Source organism: Podarcis pityusensis (assembly GCF_964106645.2).
Source record: "Podarcis pityusensis genome assembly, chromosome: 7".
Classification (NCBI taxonomy): Eukaryota; Metazoa; Chordata; class Lepidosauria; order Squamata; family Lacertidae; genus Podarcis; species Podarcis pityusensis.
In genome coordinates, this window is record NC_138031.1 from 81748101 (window position 1) to 81767413 (window position 19313).

Below are 19313 nucleotides of genomic sequence, written 5' to 3' on the forward strand. Positions count from 1 at the left end.
GCTCCTTTTCACCCCAGTATTCTGATGCTACGGGATAAGATACATCCCAACCAAGTAGACCAATGAAAAGCCTTAACAGAAGGCATCTCACCAAGTTTCCAGATGTTGGGAGGAGTTCAGAAGTTCACTGCAGAGAAAGACTGTAAGCAGAGCTGCCACTCTGGGTCAGTGGGAGAAATAATCACATGGGAAAGATCAGCACAGCTGAGCAGTGGTTTAAGCAGCCTTCATAGTCAGGATACTGCACAGAACCCACATTCCCAGAAGCTGTAATTTGTGGCATGAATTCCAAACGCTGGAAGAAACTGAGCCATAATAAGATGATCCAGCAACATTTGCAAGATTGAATTTTACAGGCAAAGCCATGGAAATCCAAACCAAAGAATGGACTGATACATTTCTTAAATAAATTTCAAACAATGCTTAAAGCCATATTGGTAGCAGGTGTAAGAGTAAAAATGGCACCAACCGATACCCATCCAGACAGCGACACAGCAGAAAAGTTTGTCAAAAGACAGGGTCCAGGAATAAGCATATGAAGGTGGAACTAGCAGAGGGGTTGAGAAGCTTTTGTTGCCAAGAGATGACATTCCCATGTTGTGTTCTTCCCCTCTTCTGTAGCTTCTGTTGAGTCATGATATTCTGTGCACTTCTCTGTCCTCAATCCACATATTTGTGGAGCAGGAAACATTGCATGTTGGCGTCTCACAATACAAATTACAGAGACCAGGAAGGGAAAAAAAATGCAACACAGGGAGGTCACTTTTTGGGCATTCTCTGATGTAATAATAATAATAATAATTTTTATTTATACCCCGCCCTCCCCAGCCAAGGCTGGGCTCAGGGCGGCTAACAAGCAATAATAAAAACAAGTTGAATGAACACAACTTAAAAACAAAATTAAAATACTGAAACATTAAAATATTAAAATGTAGCCTCATCGCAGGAGGAGAAAGGAAAAGAATAAAGAAAGAGGGGGAGGGAATCAAATTGGCTCCAAGCCAAAGGCCAGGTGGAACAACTCTGTCTTACAGGCCCTGTGGAAAGAAATCAGATCCTGCAGGGCCCTGGTCTCATGAGGCAGAGCGTTCCACCAGTGTTGAAAAGGCCCTGGCTCTGGGTGAAGCTAATCTAACTTCCTTAGGGCCTGGGACCACTAGGGTGTTGCTATTTATGGACCTTGAGGCTCTCCGTGGGGCATACAGGGAGAGGCGATCCTGTAGGTTCGAGGGTCCTAGGCCGTGATGTAGCCAGTACTATGTGTGTGGGAATCCCAAAAGCATCCCCATTGCCCAGAGAACACAGTCAGTCCCATCCTCAGAAGGACAGAGCAAAAATGGATTGCAAAGTCGGGTGGCAGGAGACAATATGGAATGGAGTATACCTAGGGTTGCCATATTCCCAAAAGTGAAAATCAGGACAAAGTTGTTGAGCTTCTTTCTTTCTTTCTTTCTTTCTTGGTCAAAGTTGAATTTGGTGGGGGGGGACATTTCCCCCAAAAAAGTAGTTTAGGGCTTTTGGGGGATATTTTCAGCATGGGAGGGAGGAACCCTACTTGCCATAAATTCAGGTTTTCCTGGACATTTTGCCGATTCAGCAAAAATCTGCCCAGACGCCATTTTTGCAGCACATTTCCTGGATGTGAACATAGAGAATACTTGTCCATTGTTCTGGGAGCTGATCCTTTTTTTTTTTTTTTAATGGATCCCTCTTTCTGAGTGTTAAGAACTAGATGCCCTTCCTGTTTTCATTCAGAAAAATATAGATAAACCTGCAGCCCACATATTTAAACTTTGGGAAACTGTGGGATAAAGGAAATACCATAGGACTCATCACCTGGTTTATTAGCCTGCCCTTTCAGCAATATAAAATATACAGTCTCTTCTGGTTATCTTTACCTAAGTGGAGGAAAAAGGCTCCCTAGCCAAGAAGTTCTGCCGCTGCCTGCCTTCACAGAGTGTTGTGCCATAAATCTATGTAATAATACACTACTATGCAACTTCAACAGCCCAGTACAACACCTGGCATATTTATGCCCTGTCCATACATCTAGTAGCTTCCATTTTCGTGATGAAATCCTTTTAAGTTTAAGCAAACAACTAATTTCTTATCTTTGTTATAGGCAGCAGTAGTGATTATTCTAGTCAAAGTGCCTGTTCAAATGTGTCAAACGGTGATATTAGGAGCCTGATGAGCCTGGAGCCTCTTAAATAGTTCCACGGACACTTTGCCCCAAAGCAGTTTCACTTTTGGAGTCATTAAAATGACACATTTTTCTCTTTAAAGGCTTCAGCCAACTGCTTTTGTCTTGCCGCCTTGTAGGTTAACACAATGAAGGGGAAGAGTCTTTGAGGTTAAAGGAGCCTGCAAGTACAAGAGCCAGTGGCTATAAATTCTCCCGTTAATAAATTTAGGTTGGAGATCAGAAGAAAATGTTTTAACTGTTTGATTCCCTACAAGGCTCCTTCAAATCCCTATGAGACCAACCCCCAAAAGTTATTGCTTTGAAAATGTATGCAGGGTATCTCTGTGAATAAGTAAGTTGACCTGTGTTCCCTGGTACCTATTTCCTACTTTGTCATCACAAATGGTGCATACACAGCCATAATCTGTAGTGATCTTCCAAAGTCATATCTTTTCCTACCCTAGGATCTTAGATTTTGGTCCTCCTCCACTAAACTAAGTGTGGAGAACCTTTGGCTATCCAGATGTTGTTGAACTACAACTTCCATCACTCCTGAACATTGGCTAACCTTGCTATGGATGATGGGACTTGTCGTTTAGCATCACCTGGAGGTTTAAAGGTTCCTCAACCTGCTCTAAAGAGTCAGAACTTACTATTGCCAGAAATTGGAGTGGGGTGGACTTTGAAAGGTGAGCTTATTGACACAGTTTATTATTATTCATTGTTATTGACTATTATTTATTTATTTATTCGGGATGCGAGTGGCGCTGTGGATTAAACCACAGAGCCTAGGACTTGCTGATCAGAACCCCCCCAATATACTTCTTCTTAATTTTATTTCACTGTTGATATACTTCTTCTTAATTGTGTTTCAGTTCAACAATTACTTTGATTAAATACAAATTTTGTTATGTGCAAATGGCTTTCGATACCTACTGGGTCCATAAATTACCATATAGCATATATTCAACACAAAAAACAGCAACAATTTGTTGTTGACAAAGGACAGCTGGACATATAAAGGGCCCCATTACCTTCAGTAGCTTAGGGCCTCATCAAACCTAAATCCGGCCCTGGGTGTAACATGTGAATGTCAGAACAGAAGAATAGCCTCACTGGGTCAGGCCAAGAATCCATCTGGTTCAGCAATGATGGGGCAGAGATGGGGGAAATGGTCACCATTCAGAAGCTGTTGGACTACAGCTCCTGACCATTGCCTTTTTAAAAAAAATATTTTTATTCAGTTTTACATTTAACAATTAGAATCACATGTAAATCATAATCAAATACCCATAGGATTCTCTGAATCCCTTGCCTTCCCTCCACCCCTTCATGGTTCCCGTAGTTATTCTTTTCCAACTGCATCGTATATTGTTCTCCATGTTTCCTTAACACTCAGTCCTTACCATAGTTCTTGTTACATTGCAAGTGTTTTTAAAATCCTGCCAATGTTTTTAATTGTTTACAGTGTTCTTTTAAGTAACTTATAAATTTCCCCCATTCTTTATTAAACTTATCATCTTCTTGGTTTCTGATCTTCCCCGTCACTTTTGCCATTTCAGCATAGTCCATCATCTTTGTTAACCATTCTTCTTTGTTAGGTACTTTATCTTCCTTCCATCTCTGGGCCGACAGCATCCGTGCAGCTGTCGTAGCGTACATAAACAGTCTTTTCTGTTCCTTTAGTAGTTCTGGACCTAAAATTCCTAATAAGAAAGCTTCTGGTTTTTCCAACAAAGGTTATTTTAAACATTTTCTTCAACTCATTATAAATCATTTCCCAATATGCTTTTGTCATCTTGCACGTCCACCACATATGGTGGAATTTGCCTTCCTTCTCTTTGCACTTCCAGCAAATACTGTATTTGTAGCAGTTCTATACATTTTTGCTATTTTAGTAGGAGTTAGGTACCAAATGAGGGATGCGGGTAGCGCTGTGGGTTAAACCACAGAGCCTATGACTTGCCAATCAGAAGGTCGGCGATTCGAATCCCCGTGACGGGTGAGCTCCCGTTGCTCGGTCCCTGCTCCTGCCAACCTAGCAGTTCGAAAGCACATCAAAGTGCAAGTAGATAAATAGGCAGGAAGGTAAACGGCGTTTCCGTGCGCTGTTCTGGTTTGCCAGAAGCGGCTTAGTCATGCTGGCCACATGACCCGGAAGCTGTACGCCGGCTCCCTCGGCCAATAAAGCAAGATGAGTGCCGCAACCCCAGAGGCGGCCACGACTGGACCTAATGGTCAGGGGTCCCTTTACCTTTACCTTAGGTACCAAATGAAACATCATTTTCATATAATTCTCCTTCAATGTACAGCATGGGGTAAATTTCAAATCTTCCCTCCATAACTTTTCCCATGATGAAAATTGTATATTGTATCCAATATTGCTTCTGGGAATTGAAGTCCTATAACATCTGAAGGGCCACAAGTTCCCTCTCTAGCTTGAAGCTGATGGCCATCTCCCATATTTGTCCTGGGGTTCCATGCCCCTTCGTGTGTTATCCTTCACAGAACCATAAACATTTATAAATGGGATTTGTCCCACTGGCCCTGCCCCCTGCTGTCCACGGGTTGGCTGTGCCACATCTGTAGAAGGGAGCCTGCTGTGTGCAGAGAGTCTTTCCCAGTGATGTGGAGCTCAGTGCAATCAGAATTCCACATCTCCAGGGAAGTCTAGACATGTGCAACATGGTCCTCTCAACTCAGCATGCAGGACCTCCCTATCCCACTCTATGCAATTAAGATCTCATGGAGGACAATGAATGAAGTGGGGACATGCATCTCTGCTTTGTCCCACAGGCCTAACTATTCTTGCTCCTATCTTTAACTACCTTGCGATGACCATGAATGTAGGTTTGTTGGTGGAGAACCCAACCCTAGGATAAAAGTTGAATAGGACAGGAGTCTGTGGCAGAGAGAAGTCCCTAATCAGGAACTGAAGCTGGCAAGTTTGAGGAGGGTGGTAAAGATGCAGAGATTGTCAGGCTGGGGAAGAGTCACAAGTGTCCCCCACCCCCTCCTGCTGAGACAAACTGCCCTTCTCCATGTCTTCATGTCTCTTCTGCCCAAGGAGAGATTGGCACAGTCTCCAATCGCCTTTGGGAAGCCCTGGAGAGGAGGAGACATAGACAAGCAGAGAACTTTTGTCTTGGCAACTGAGTCCCACAGGGAATGAGTTTCTCTGCTCATTAGGCCTGACACTCAGCCAACGCTGTGAAGATCGTGTTTTTGCTAATAAAGAATTAACTCCAACTCTGAACTGTGTGGTTTAATGCCTGGCTTGCTCTGTGACGATCACTTGCATAGCGCTTTTGAGCCACAGTGGTCCTAGGGTGGCAGGTTGCCCACCCCCTGCACTGCCAAGCTGTGTGTGACTACTTCCTTCTCACCTGCTCTATTGTATATTCTCCTATTTTTCTCCTCACAGGGGTGACTTCTGGCCTTGAAGCCCCACTAGGAGAAAATCAGCTGAGGATGAGTTGCTTCTGGGAGAAAGGTTCAGGACTTCCACCCCATCTGCTCAGCCATGTTGAAGCATCCCTCATTAACCAGTTTTATGGAAGATCTCCTGTGATCCATTCTAACATATAGGTTTGCTGCTGCCTCGTTCTGTTTGTCCCATGGAGAAGCAGAGCTTGCAAAATGCTGTGTGCCCCTTTTGCTCCAACTTTTCCCCAAGTTGTTAAAAAATACAAACTATGTTGTTAAACGATACATCAATAATGATAAAGCAAAGCCCAGGCCACGAATACTGCTTTCAACCAAAGCAGATGTTATTCATTTAAAAAACAACAACACTTTGCAAAAGTTTTAAATATGGGACAAACTACAGGAAAACCAGAGAATTTTCTGCTTCTTAAATGGGAAGCATCCTTCAATCACTTGTGCTGAATAAGTCTTTTTATCTCTAGGGGACTTCTAAGATCAAATGTTCTAAAAGTGAAGCGGGATTCTTTCTGTTAATAGCAACATGGCTTGCATGCAGTGATGCCTTTATGCTATGCCAAAAGATTAAAACATGCTAGATGCTTTTTTAAAAAAACAAAAACCTGATCTGTATGAGCCACGGTTTCTCTTATTGGCGCACTTGCATTGGAAGGCACATATGGGATGCAGGTTTCTGGAGATCAGAGCATTGACAAGCTATTGGCGATCACAGGCGGCACCTGGTCACGTTCTACCATCCACTGTAATAAAGTTCCATATGTCTACAAGTGAATGCAGCTGTTGGTTGAATGCTTCCTTTTCCTAAACTACTCTGCAAGTATCATCAGAAAGAATGAACAGAAGAGAATGTAACGGATGGTGTCTGGGGAACGTAGGACCTGGAGAAGAACCTGAAAATGCATTGGGTACTAGTAGACCAATCCTCTGCTGGCTGCCTTATTTGAATATTAAAATCCCAAGCTCATGCTGTGTGGATGGGTGGGGAGAAATCACCATGCTGCAGATTTCAAGCATTTCAATCATCTGGTGGTCACCTCATTTGCACAGTAACCTTAGTTAAAGATAAAGGTAAAGGGACCCCTGACCATTAGGTCCAGTCATGGCCGACTCTGGGGTTGCGGCGCTCATCTCACTTTATTGGCCGAGGGAGCCGGCGTACAGCTTCCCGGTCATGTGGCCAGCATAACTAAGCCACTTCTGGCGAACCAGAGCAGCGCACAGAAACACCGTTTACCTTCCCGCCGGAGCGGTACCTATTTATCTACTTGCACTTTGACATGCTTTCGAACTGCTAGGTTGGCAGGAGCAGGGACCGAGCAACGGGAGCTCACCCCGTCGCAGGGATTCGAACCGCCGACCTTCTGATCGGCAGGTCCTAGGCTCTGTGGTTTAACCCACAGCACCACCCGCATCCCGTGGTCACCTGATTTGCACAGCAGCCTTAGTTAGGTTTCCCATATGCCACCTCCCCCAATCTGGACATCCTAATTTCCAGATTATTATTATATTATACCAATCATACAATTTGACTCTGCACATAATGGATGGCAAAAGAACTAGTGAAAGGAGTTTAAGTTTTGCCACAGCCAGAAATATCTGCAAAAAAAAATAATGTTTGAGTTCAGTCCTAATTCCTAATGCCTTTTTCCATTCAGGAAAATACTTTTAAATAACTCATTGGAAACTGTTCCCAAAATCTCTGGTATTAACAACGTGAATGGAAATGTGTCAGAATTTAAGCCCAGAAACCATCAAAAGGGCCATCTTGGGTTCTGATTCTAGTTTAGCAATCAAATGATGAAAATCTAATTGTGTGGCAAAATTACACACTGGGTGCAACGGAGGATTGGATTGCTCATCTTTCTCCACCTTGTCCTCAGCCAAGTGGCATGGAACAGCTGGCCAGAATTTCTGAGTGCCTTTAATGAAGTGAATAGTTCATTGTTAGTATTTGGTGATTAAATGCAAAAAGACTAATATTCCTGTGTGGATTTGCTGAAAGAGAGTTGCCCCAAAAGGCAGGCAAGTCTCAGAAAGTGTCACATGGCTTTACAATCGGCTTATTCAGAAATGCAGAGCAACCCTACTCTTTGAGTAGAGTATGTTCTGCTGTGTTCAATGGCATTTACTCCTAGGTAAAGATGGATTCATGCCACTTCTTCATCAGTTTGCAATTCTTTAAAGAAAAAGGGTATACTTGAAAAGTCATATGCATTTTCATGCGTACTTATCCTAATACATGCGTTTTTACGTTATTTTCACATATATACACATTTTAATGCACTTTTCCCTTATATACATGTTTTTTATTAGAGAACTGAATCACAAAATCAGGAGGAGTGCAAATTTTGAAGGGTATGTTTTGGTTGATGCATTGATTTGGAAAGTGCAAATTCATATTTAAAAAGTTACCGTACACCAAAAGAATTGCCTTCCATCCTGGCTCCCAAGTAAGTTTGCACAGAATTGCAGTTTTACAGTACAAACCTATGCATTCTGCTCAGAGGTAAGCTCCATTATATTCAATTGGACTTGCACCCGGTCAGGTGCGTACAGAATAATTGCAGCCTTGGTCCTTCTACTTTTTTTATTAAAAAAAAACTATTGCAATTATTTAAACATTTTTAACAAACCAACTACAGAATAAATGCTGCTTCCTCTATTTTCTGTTCCTGGCCTCAGAAATCTGTGCAAATGAACTTGTGTCTAATTCAATTGGGTTTGCTGTCAAAAACCTTCTCCAGCATTCTAGTGAAATGAATTCCAAACCCTGGAGAGTCACTCCAGGGAAGCACCATGTGATACAAAGTCTTCCAAAGGAAAAAGATTCAAGCCAGCATCTGGTTGCCAGGATTTATTTCCAAGCCACTGTCATCCCCCAAAAATGTTGATACTTACATCTTCTTTCTCACAATATGGTGTTACAAAATGATAAGGAAGAGAAGCAGCCATTATTTCAGTCGCACAGATGACATGCTTCGCATCTATATTTCAGAAGCAGGAACTTAGCTAAATTTTCCACTTTTGTGGTGGTTTAATGTGCTTTCTATGCTTGTTGGGCAAGAATGCCCTGGCCCAGCAAGGAAAATCTGTGGACTGCTGATGCAGGTGTGAAACCGGATGTAGCTCACAGGTGTAGCTTATCCATCACCGCCATGGATGCTTTGAATGTGTTTATAAACATGTCCCTCCCTGTCTGGGGGCACTAGTCATATACAATGAAGGAATGGCTGAAACTTTATTGGGGGCATAAATGTTTAAAGCTGGGACCATTCCCATTTTCACTTTGTGTTCAGAGACACAATCCACCACGACCCATGAGACAGGGACCTTGTAATGCACAGTGAAAGACTCTTGAAGTTCAGTCTAATTCCTTAAAGGGAGAAGCTCCAGGAGCTTCTCAGCCAGAGGACACAACCCTGCAGGAACTCTGTCCCTCTAGCCTCACAAAGGCTACAAAATAAGGTTATAGCCTTTTGATCAGCCAGCCAGCTCCTCCAAAGACTACCATACTTAATGTCTAGTCAGCCTAAATAAGGCTTCCATTAACTTTAGCTCCCTGCACAGGGAGCATCTACTGTCATTGTCAGTAGGACCTCTTTGAGATGTTGATTAGCAAGAGAATGGTTGGGCGGGGTGGGGGTGGGGGGATGGGACACAGAAGAAATTTTCAGCCCATTACTGCCAAAGGATAGCACTGTGAAGTGCACAGAGCTGGTGAGAAGCCCTATGAGAAAGAGGGATGTACAAAGGGCATGTGACAGTGATGGGGGAGGCATGGGGGAAACGACGTCAATGAAGTAGCCAGGAATCAGGTCATAGAATATGGTCATAGTTGGAAGTCGGGTCCTCCATCATGGAGGGCACGTGTTGCAGTGAGATCACCAGAAACTGCCTCCCTGTTGTGGGGTGGGACCATTTGGATGGCCACAACACCCCATTGGTTGCCCCTCTGTTGCTGGGGCAGAAATTTGGTCAGTTGGGTTGGCTATTGGCTGCTGAGGGGCTATTTAAGCTGCTGCACGTCGCTGGAGAGTTTCACTTTCTTGCCACGTGCAGTGAATCACCCACCCTCCTCTCCCTATATTTAGGAGGGTTGTTCTTATGGCCTTGCTATGCCTGTCTAGGTGTTGTCTGTGTTGGAGCAGGGGCCCGGTAGGAATTTTGCCATTTGGCTGATTGGCTGGTGCCACTTGGTTTTTGCCTGCCGTGTAGCAAATCGTCATAACTTTGTAAGGTTGGCGGTTAGGCAGTTGGTTCAATGTTTTGGGGAGGGGACGTGGTTGGCTGTGCCTGCCCCTCCATTGCTGCTGCTAGGGAATTCCGTTAAAGCAATCCAGGGGCTCACCTTGCTTTTGTCTGGCAAGGGGCTAGGGCCACGCCAGAGCCCCTGGGAGCATCTGGGGTGAGCTGTGAGATCGAAGGAGTTCTCGCTCCTCCAGGATTCTTTCCCTTACCGACATATGGTGGTGCCCAGTGTCAGTCCTGTTCCTGCCTCCGTGCAGGTTCAGGTCGTCTGGAACCAATGCCTAAGCAACCACTCACATGCTGTAATCCATAAAGTTGTGGCCAAAATTTAATGCCAAAAACCTTAAACTAAAATCTGTGTCTATTGTGTCTTCATTTGGGGGTGGTTTTGGGGGGTCTTCACATGCAAGCAGAGGGGCAAGGCCTTTTAAGGTAAATCATGGGATATTAAAACCTATGCAGAAAGCAGCATGAGACTTAAGAAGGAGGAGGGTATCCAAATCAGGAGATTTCAGCTTAACAGAGATATTTTGAATGACGGGAGAGGGGAACAGCCAGCAGGTGGGAATGCCAGAAAATACCCAAGGACGTTCGGTCGCTTTTTCCAGTTTAGCATTAATTATAGCTGAATTTCACAAGTATCTGCACAGCATACCTGATTCCCATGGTTTCTGAGGAATTTCTTAAGGAGTACATTTCAGATTTAAATCATTTAATCACCCCTCAAAATTCGCTGTATTAATAACATTTTTGCTAGCATTTTCAGAATGACGGCATTTGGTTTGCTTAATCGCTATGTGCAAATTGGAGCCTAGTGTTTAGTGAATGGGTTTTTTTTTCTCCACTGGACACAACTGTTGCCAGGGATCAGGTAGGAGAAGTTGGCAGCTAATGGGCCAGAGGCCAGCTCAGTGAGTTAGGAGGGATTCTAGCTCAGATCCTTAGTGCTATCAGCCAGTATGAAGAGTAGGAAGCATTTAACAGCTTGGAAATAATAATAATAATAATAATAATAATAATAATAATAATAATTAATAATTTATTATTTATACCCCACCCATCTGGCTGAGTTTCCCCAGCCACTCTGGGCGGCTCCCAATCAAGTGTTAAAAACAGTACAGCGTTAAATATTAAAAACATCCCTGAACAGGGCTGCCTTAAGATGTCTTCTGAATGTCAGGTAGTTGTTTATCTCTTTGACATCTGATGGGAGGGCGTTCCACAAGGCGGGCACTGTTAGGATATTTCCGTTCCACTTTAAGAAGGGAGCAGGTTGTTGTGTCACAGCCTGCGTATTTCCTGTTCACAGGATGTTTCTGTTTTTGTATATAGCTTTTGTATCCTCTCTCTGCGCCTGGACATCGAAGCAGGCAGTCATGTTTTCTTTGTTCTGACCATCGCTGAATAAAATTGTAAATAATGCTCTCCTGGGTGCATCTTTCGTCGTGCAAACTCTGCTGAAAGAGCGTGCACAAGCTCTGGAATGTGGCAAGCTATTTCTGAGGCTTGTGTCGCTAATTGACTGATACTGCGTTTCTACGGGAGATCGACGGACCGTCCGGAGACGGCGTGGGGGCATGATGGCCTTTGTCTCCCTGGCAGTATCCCAACAGGCACCACTACCGAGAAGGCCCTCTGCCTGGTTTCCTGTAGCCTCACTTCTCGCAATGAGGGAACTGCCAGAAGGCCCTCGGCGCTGGATCTCAGTGTCCGGGCTGAACAATGGGGGTGGAGACACTCCTTCAGGTATACAGGACCGAGGCTGTTTAGGGCTTTCAAGGTCAGCACCAACACTTTGAATTGTGCTCGGAAACGTACTGGGAGCCAATGCAGATCTCTCAGAACCAGTGTTATGTGGTCCCGGCGGCCACTCCCATGATTAAATGAGTACAATTTTAAATGAGTACAATTAAAACAAACTCGGAAACAAAATCATTCTACAACAATAAGCAAAGATTTGGGCAAACTTTGATGTTTTATAAACTCGGGTTCCTTGCACTGAGCAGAGCATGTTCTGTAATCAAGGCAGTGCTACATACAGCATGGTACAGTAATGGAGGTAGGAGGTTACTGGAGCCTGCAGCACTTTGGCCAGGCTCTTCAGGTCCAAAAACAGCCATAGATGGAGAAACTAGCCATAGTTGATCATAGCTGCTTCTTGTCTTCCAGTGACAGAGATGGATCCAGGAGCATGGAGCAACAAAAGTGTGCAGAATGCAGCATACTTTGTTTTTTAGAGCAGTTCTTTTCAACGCTTAGCTCCCAAGGCAGCTTAAAACAGTAAAGGTAAAGGGACCCCTGACCATTAGGTCCAGTCGTGGCCGACTCTGGGGTTGCGGCGCTCATCTTGCTTTATTGGCCGAGGGAGCCGGCGTACAGCTTCTGGGTCATGTGGCCAGCATGACTAAGCCGCTTCTGGCGAACCAGAGCAGCGCACAGAAACGCCGTTTACCTTCCCGCCAGAGCAGTACCTATTTATCTACTTGCACTTTGACGTGCTTTCCAACTGCTAGGTTGGCAGGAGCAACGGGAGCTCACCCCATCACGGGGATTCAAACCACTGACCTTCTGATCGGCAAGTCCTAGGCTCTGTGGTTTAACCCACAGCGCCACCCACGTCCCTTCACTGCTTACAACAGTAGGTAAGAACAAAACCAAAATACCGTAATAAATAGAACATATAAAATCACACAAAACCACTAACAGTAACAACAGTAACATCAGACAGACTGTGGAGTTCAGAGAGAACAACAAGAAGATAAAATCCTTACAACATGGCCAGAGAGACAAGAAAAAGAAAGGAACAGAGCCATTCCCCAAATGTTTGTGCAAATGGGACCAGGTGTCTGAAAACTGACTATACCAGGCAAACTTGGGAAACATTCTTCCACAAATGGGACATGGCCATTTTCCTTGTCGCTAACCTACCTCTGAAGGTGTGGACATGCAGAGAAAAGCCACAAAGCATGGCAGGAGGGAGGTGGGTATGTGGGGACAAAATGATCCTTCAGATACCCTGATCAAAAATCATTAAGGGCTTTATAGCTCACAGCACTTTGAATTGAGTCCAAGCACACACTGGAAGACAGTGGAAAATTTTAAACCCTTGCAGAATATGTTCAGTTTGGCCGCTTGCAGTTAACAGCTGCTGCATTCCACATCAACTGAAGTTTCTGAGCAACACATTGCAGTAATCCAACCTGGTTACCAGAGCATGTATAACTGTGGCAAGGCTATCTTTGTAAAGGGCATAAAACTGATACAGTTCTTACCCAAAGAGCTTACAATCTATATCAGATAGGCAAGACAAAGATGGAGGAGCAGGGCGATCAGATACTGATGCTGAGTAATGGGGAGGATCAGATGGGAGCGCAGAAGCAGGCAAAATGAGGCTGGGGCAGTGAAGTAAAGGCTTGATTTTAAGAAGGAAAGTGGAGAAAATGAAAAATGGAAGGGAAAAGGAACAGGGAAGCTTGACAAAAGGAGAGGGGGGGATGCTGCTACAAGGGTGAGCATCACAGGAGAAGGAAGGAACGTGACTTCCAGCTGGAGACTTAATTTGTAAATAAGTAATTGAGGTATCATAAATGGGTAGTTGGGACATGGGTGGCGCTGTGGGTTAAACCACAGAGCTTAGAACTTGCCAATCAGAAGGTCAGCGGTTCAAATCCCCGCAACAGGGTGAGCTCCCGTTGCTCGGTCCCAGCTCCTGCCAACCTAGCAGTTTGAAAGCACGTCAAAGTGCAAGTAGATAAATAGGTACCGCTCTGGCAGGAAGGTAAACAACATTTCTGTGCGCTGCTCTGGTTCGCCAGAAGCGGCTTAGTCATGCTGGCCACATGACCCAGAAGCTGTACGCTGGCTCCCTCGGCAGTAAAGCGAGATGAGCGCCGCAACCCCAGAGTCGTCCGCGACTGGACCTAATGGTCAGGGGTCCCTTTACCTTTAAATGGGTAGTTAGTAACATGGCTTACTTTACTTACCAGATTCCCCACCCCCAGAAAGGGTAAATCCAGATTCAAGGGTGGTGGAGGTACAGATTGGCATTTTTATGCCAACAACATTTTGTGGATACTGCAAAAACCTTGCAAGCACGAGGAACCCTGATCACACACGAGGCACCTGTCTGGAAGCACCCAGAGATGCAAATGAGAGACAGAAAGTGAGCTAGAGGGTGTCTGAGAGTAGATAAGCACATGCAGAACAGGAGGAGCAAGGAAAGGTGTCAGAGGAGACAGCAGAAAAAATCTAGATCGGGAGCACAGAGGTGGAGAGGTTTAAAACTGGCAGCATGAAGCTTAAACTTGAAGTGATGTATGACAAGGAGCCAAGATAAATATTTAAGAAGTGGGGAGGATGTGATGGTAGCAGAAAGTGAAGTCTTGTTCACAGCATAGCACCTGGATCTACATCAGTGCCAAGGCCACTTTTAAATATTCCTGGAGTGGAGAATCTGAGGGGCTCCTTCAGTTCGCGGCAGCTGTGCCTGACCCACCCCAGGCAAAGAGAGCTTTCCTAGCACATCTGGAAGATCAAGCATCGGATAAATGTAACTGGCAGGGCTACTGGCAATTGGGGAGTAGAGATAAGGGGTGGGTTCAGGCAGAAGAGATGTGTTCTGAGATAAGATTAGAAGCTTTGCTCTTGTTAGAAATAAAGGCCAATTCCAAGCACAATTAAGAACACTGTGGCTGTTTGTGCTATTATGAAATCGCAATAGAGTTTTTCAAGCCACTTATATGAGCTGTCACTCCTCTGTTACAGCTTTATGAGTGTCAAGTCATCGGCATGGTTGGAAACTTTTCTGTACTCCGAAGAAGCAATTGTGACCAAAGTGGAAGAGGAGGAATGACCACCGGGAGGAGCGCAGAGAGAGAAACGCCATGCACAAATGGATGCCTGCTTCTGCCCCAGCTGCAACAAAACATGTCTCTTCTGTATCAGCCTCTACAGCCACTGCAGGCGCTGTAATTCTCCAATGGTTTGACTTCACCCCCAAAGGCACACTCTTCCATTGCCTCCCAAGATAGACAGATGCCAACCAACTTCCAAGTTCATAGGCCTTACGCCACTGAATGCCAGTTACTGATACTACTATCCTGTTTGTGGGTTCCCTTGAGCCATCTGGAAGGTCACTATGGGAAACGGGAAAGTGGGATGGATATACTTTTGTTCTGATCCAGCAGAGCACTTCTTCTTCTGTAATTCAAGCTGAAAGCAGCTAATTGGCTACTTAAGGGAAGAAGCAAATAAGGAAAGGTTCAATTGCAGGGAGCAGTCAGACTACTACCGCTTCTGAACAAATATATTATTAGGATCTTGACCATGTGAACAGGAACTGCTGGATAATACAGACCTATATTTGCTTCTGCTTCCAGCTGATTGCAAAAATAAAAATGCAATGCTTCAAGAACCCTAATGTGGAAGCAACCATCTGTGAAGTGATTTGATATTATTCTTTACAGAGGTTTGAGGGGCTTTGTTATGGTGCATACCCTCCATGAACTTCTAAAACTAAAATATATTGATTATATGCTTAAGTGATAGGCCCTTGACCACCTGAATTTGTTATTAGAAAAACTGATATTGTGAAAGCCAGAAACCTTTGTTTAAAAGCGAGTGGGATTGACTTTCATTTTTCAAGTCCACTAAGGTTATGAGGTATAAAAAGATAAGCATATCAAGAATACAGTATGTTAGAGATACTGTCTTTTTAAAACTTTAATTCTGAACATGTCCAAGACAGGGACCTCATTTATTTCTGTTTAGTCTTGTTCCCATATCCTTACCATTGAAATGTTCTGCATATACAAAGAGAAACAGCCAAACACATTTTGATGCTTGCGGCAAAGGACAAGTTAGAACCCATTCCCCTTACAGGTGCTGATTGGACATTTTAAACATTGGTGCTGAGGAGGTGTCCTCTCCTGGGCCTGAATGCAAGAAGAGAGATTAGCTTAAGGCGTACAGAATAGTCTGCATATGCCATAGGACACACACTGTTGTCCAACACCTCTCCACTGCTCTGCAATAATCTGGCACTGGCACCTGAGGCAGTTGCCTCACTCTGCCTTTCGGTAGGGCCAGCCCTGAGATTCAAATATGGAATTTGAACTAGAGCCATTGGCACTCCCCATGCAATATCACAAATTCCAAGCAGCGTTCTGTGGAGACTATCCAAAGCACAGAGCCACGATGCCAAGATAACGTAAGCCCCAAGCTCAATTTGTCCTGGCTTCCCTGCATGCCCATGTTATAAGCCCTCCTTGGAAGAAAGAAGAAACATATCTGGTAGTTTCTGAGTGGCTCATTTACTGTCCTCTAATTCTTCTGATGTAGCAGTTGCAGGTTCAGTGGTTGCAAATCAATGAATTCATCAAGAGTGGTTCTCTGCTGTCTCACAGCTTTTGTAACTCAGCTAACTTTGCAGCACAGCCGTCAATCAGGCCACTCCACAATGTGATTAATATATTCTACAATACTTGTCTCTTGTTTTATTGGTTTCAGCAGGAATGAATTGGCTTTTTGAGAAACAAATAGAGATCCAAACACTTGGATTCAGCCAGCCTGTCTGTGGTTGTAAGTCCATTCCATAAACTGCCATTCAAAGGATTTCTCCCCATATACGCATTAGTCACCTCACCATTGGAGGTATTGGTTTCATGGTCTGGTTACAAAATGTAGCCCCTACAACTCTGGAATATATGGTCAAGAATATGGTCGTGAATCTATGAGTAGGAAAATCACTGGCTTATAAACCATTTTCAGCCACAAACTCATTCAGGGCCAGCTGAATAAATAAATAAGGGAACTTCAAAGATTTATTGAAAGCAAAAAAGGTGCCAACTTTTTCACCCAAAGAGGCTTTTCTTCTAAAACATTGGTGGCTGGTTTCCAGTGCACGCTGATTTATTCTTGTCATCACCTTCACCTTCTCCTCTTCAGCACCATCTCTGGTGCTTTCTTCTTTCCCTCTCTGAGAACCCAGAGTCTTCAGGCCAGCAGCTGTCATAAGACAACAGCTTCCATCATCTTTGTCCACTGGTCATGCTGATTTGGGATGACAGGAGCTGTAGTCTAACAACATTTCGAGGGCACCATTTTGGCTACCCTAGATGTAGACTGTGGCCCAATGGCCTAATTACACATGGTTGTCAAAGCACAGAGAAATGAGAAAGAGAGCGGCAGAAAAAGAGAGAGGAGGTGGTACCGTGTCCACTTTGGGCTCTGGCCTGCTGGCTTTGGCACTGCCCATCATTGGCATGCAGCCTCTCATAGATCCATCCTGAAGCAATGCAGTCCTCTCTCTGCTGTCTCTGAAGTTCTAGTCCCCCATGTTGCCCTATGAATGGCTCATGTTGGTGAGCCGGCCCAGAATCGGCCAGGTTGCCTGAGGCAAACCACTGTCTTTCAGCCTCAGTCCTCCACCTACAATTTGGGGCCAAGCATGCTGGCTTGGTAAGGGCTTTGAAATTTCTATTATTCTCATTGCAATCTGGAAGAAATCATCAAGAAGCTCTACAGCAATAAAAAGGCATCCAAGCTAAAAGAGTACATCAGGTTTCTCCAGGGTAGAAAGTTAGAGTGGCACGCTGGTCAGTGTTAAGTGATTTCCATCTCCTTGATCTGGGAGGTGAGCAAGGACTTCACCATTAACATCAAGTCTATTAAAGTTGCTTTATTTTGGCTAGATCATGTCAAAGGCCTGGAGGTGAACAACTTGTGTCTGGGTTGTACCACTTCAGCTCACACTTCATACCTCTGGATGTTTCTCCCTATGTACCAAAATGTCTTGTTCAGAGAATGGCTGCCTATTGCAGGGGTTGGAGAGGCCAGAAGGCCTTTCTGTGCACAGAAACATTTTATACAGAGGTGCATTCCTTCATGTCACAAACGCACACAGTACAAAGTGGTACAGCCACCTACCTGGTTCCCCACCTTCCTGTGAATAGGCCCCAAGGGAACCTTTCCGGAGCTAAACGTGCAGCAGGTCAACTCAGGGCATATTTTCCTTTTATTCTCCCTCCTGTTTCTCCACCCCTCGAAGGTGTTGAGTGTTGGGAGCTAACGAACTTCGCCTTGTAAAACCCCCCCAGTTAATCATGTCAACTTCGCTGTAAGCAAGAGAGGAAGGGGCTTCAAAGGGGTCAGCTGAGTCCCCAGGGGACACGGGGCCCAGACGCCAGCGGAGAGATCCTAATCGGGCTTACAGCGATTGAGGGCTATATTTGCCCAAGGATTTGGGGACAGGCCAAGAGCGTTCGAAGCGAAAAAAGAGAGAAGCTCGATTCAGCCTCCATCTCCCTCAGAGAGTATTGGCTTTTGCCAGGCTCCAGGCACGGCTGCAACGCCAAGGGAAGCTCGCTCAGCCCCAAACCAGAGAGGGAGAGGGAGCGAATGAAGTACAGGAGTAATTTGAGATAATGGCTTTCTAACAGGCTTGGGCAGACCTTGGACACAAGCAAGTGATGTTATCACCCTGCATCAGCATTCCTCTTCAGAAAACAGGGCTAGGTGGTGCTGCTGGGGGTGTTTTGGGTTTATCCCTCCCCTTCCACTGCATTCCCTCCCTCCTCGCTCCTTCCGAGGGAAACATTAACATTCCATCCAGGATTGCTAAACAGAATCTTAATTAGCTGATACTCTTGCGCGAGGGTTTTTCTTAACTAATGGCTGCTGTCAGGGTATCTCTCCCTCCCTCCCTCCCTCTCTCTGTCTCTTCTTTGGGTTCTTTGGGGGATATCGTGTTCTGCTGCAAAGCATGACTGAAATGTAATGTGCAGGCGGGAGAAAAAGGGAAAGGGCAGAGAGGGAAAGGGAAGATCTGCAAATCTAAGAGTCGCAGGCCCACTCCAGGCCTGTCTCATCCGGGAGGCATTGTTGGGAGAGCTAATGAGAGGAGGAGGCGCCGCTACGCTTCTCCCGCAAAAGCATGGCGAGGACTTTGTAAACAGGGCTGCTTGCAGGTGGGCTGGGCTGCGGACACTTAGAATCATGGAGGGATCCCGGGGGTCATCTAGTCCAACCCCCTGCAATGCAGGAATCCTGCCCACAGCAGTCCCTGGGTAGGGTGGACTCGAAGCGACCGGGCGCACTGACCCATTGTGCCTCTAGGGTTGCTCCCTTCCGCCCCAAAGCTCCCCTGCCGTCTAGACAGAGAGCCGGCGAAAATCCTGCCCAGCTTAAAGACAGCTAAGCCTTCCTTTTCTTTCGGAACTACAGTGGTACCTCGGGTTAAGTACTTAATTCGTTCTGGAGATCTGTTCTTAACCTGAAACTGTTCTTAACCTGAAGCACCACTTTAGCTAATGGGGCCTCCTGCTGCCGCTGCGCCACCGGAGCACGATTTCTGTTCTCATCCTGAAGCAAAGTTCTTAACCCGAGGTACTATTTCTGGGTTAGCGGAGTCTGTAACCTGAAGCATCTGTAACCCGAG

General features: G+C 45.1%; 1 long non-coding RNA gene across 1 annotated transcript in view; it reads left to right on the top strand.

Annotated features, from left to right (window-relative positions):
- Nucleotides 1–3410: 3410 nt before the first annotated feature.
- The window catches only part of LOC308482196, a 349785-nt gene continuing 333882 nt past the window's right edge, over nucleotides 3411–19313 (top strand). Inside the window, exons 1-2 of the long non-coding RNA XR_013989139.1 lie at nucleotides 3411–4093; nucleotides 4451–7047. This is a non-coding gene — a long non-coding RNA (uncharacterized lncRNA). The remainder of the gene's footprint in view (nucleotides 4094–4450; nucleotides 7048–19313) is intronic.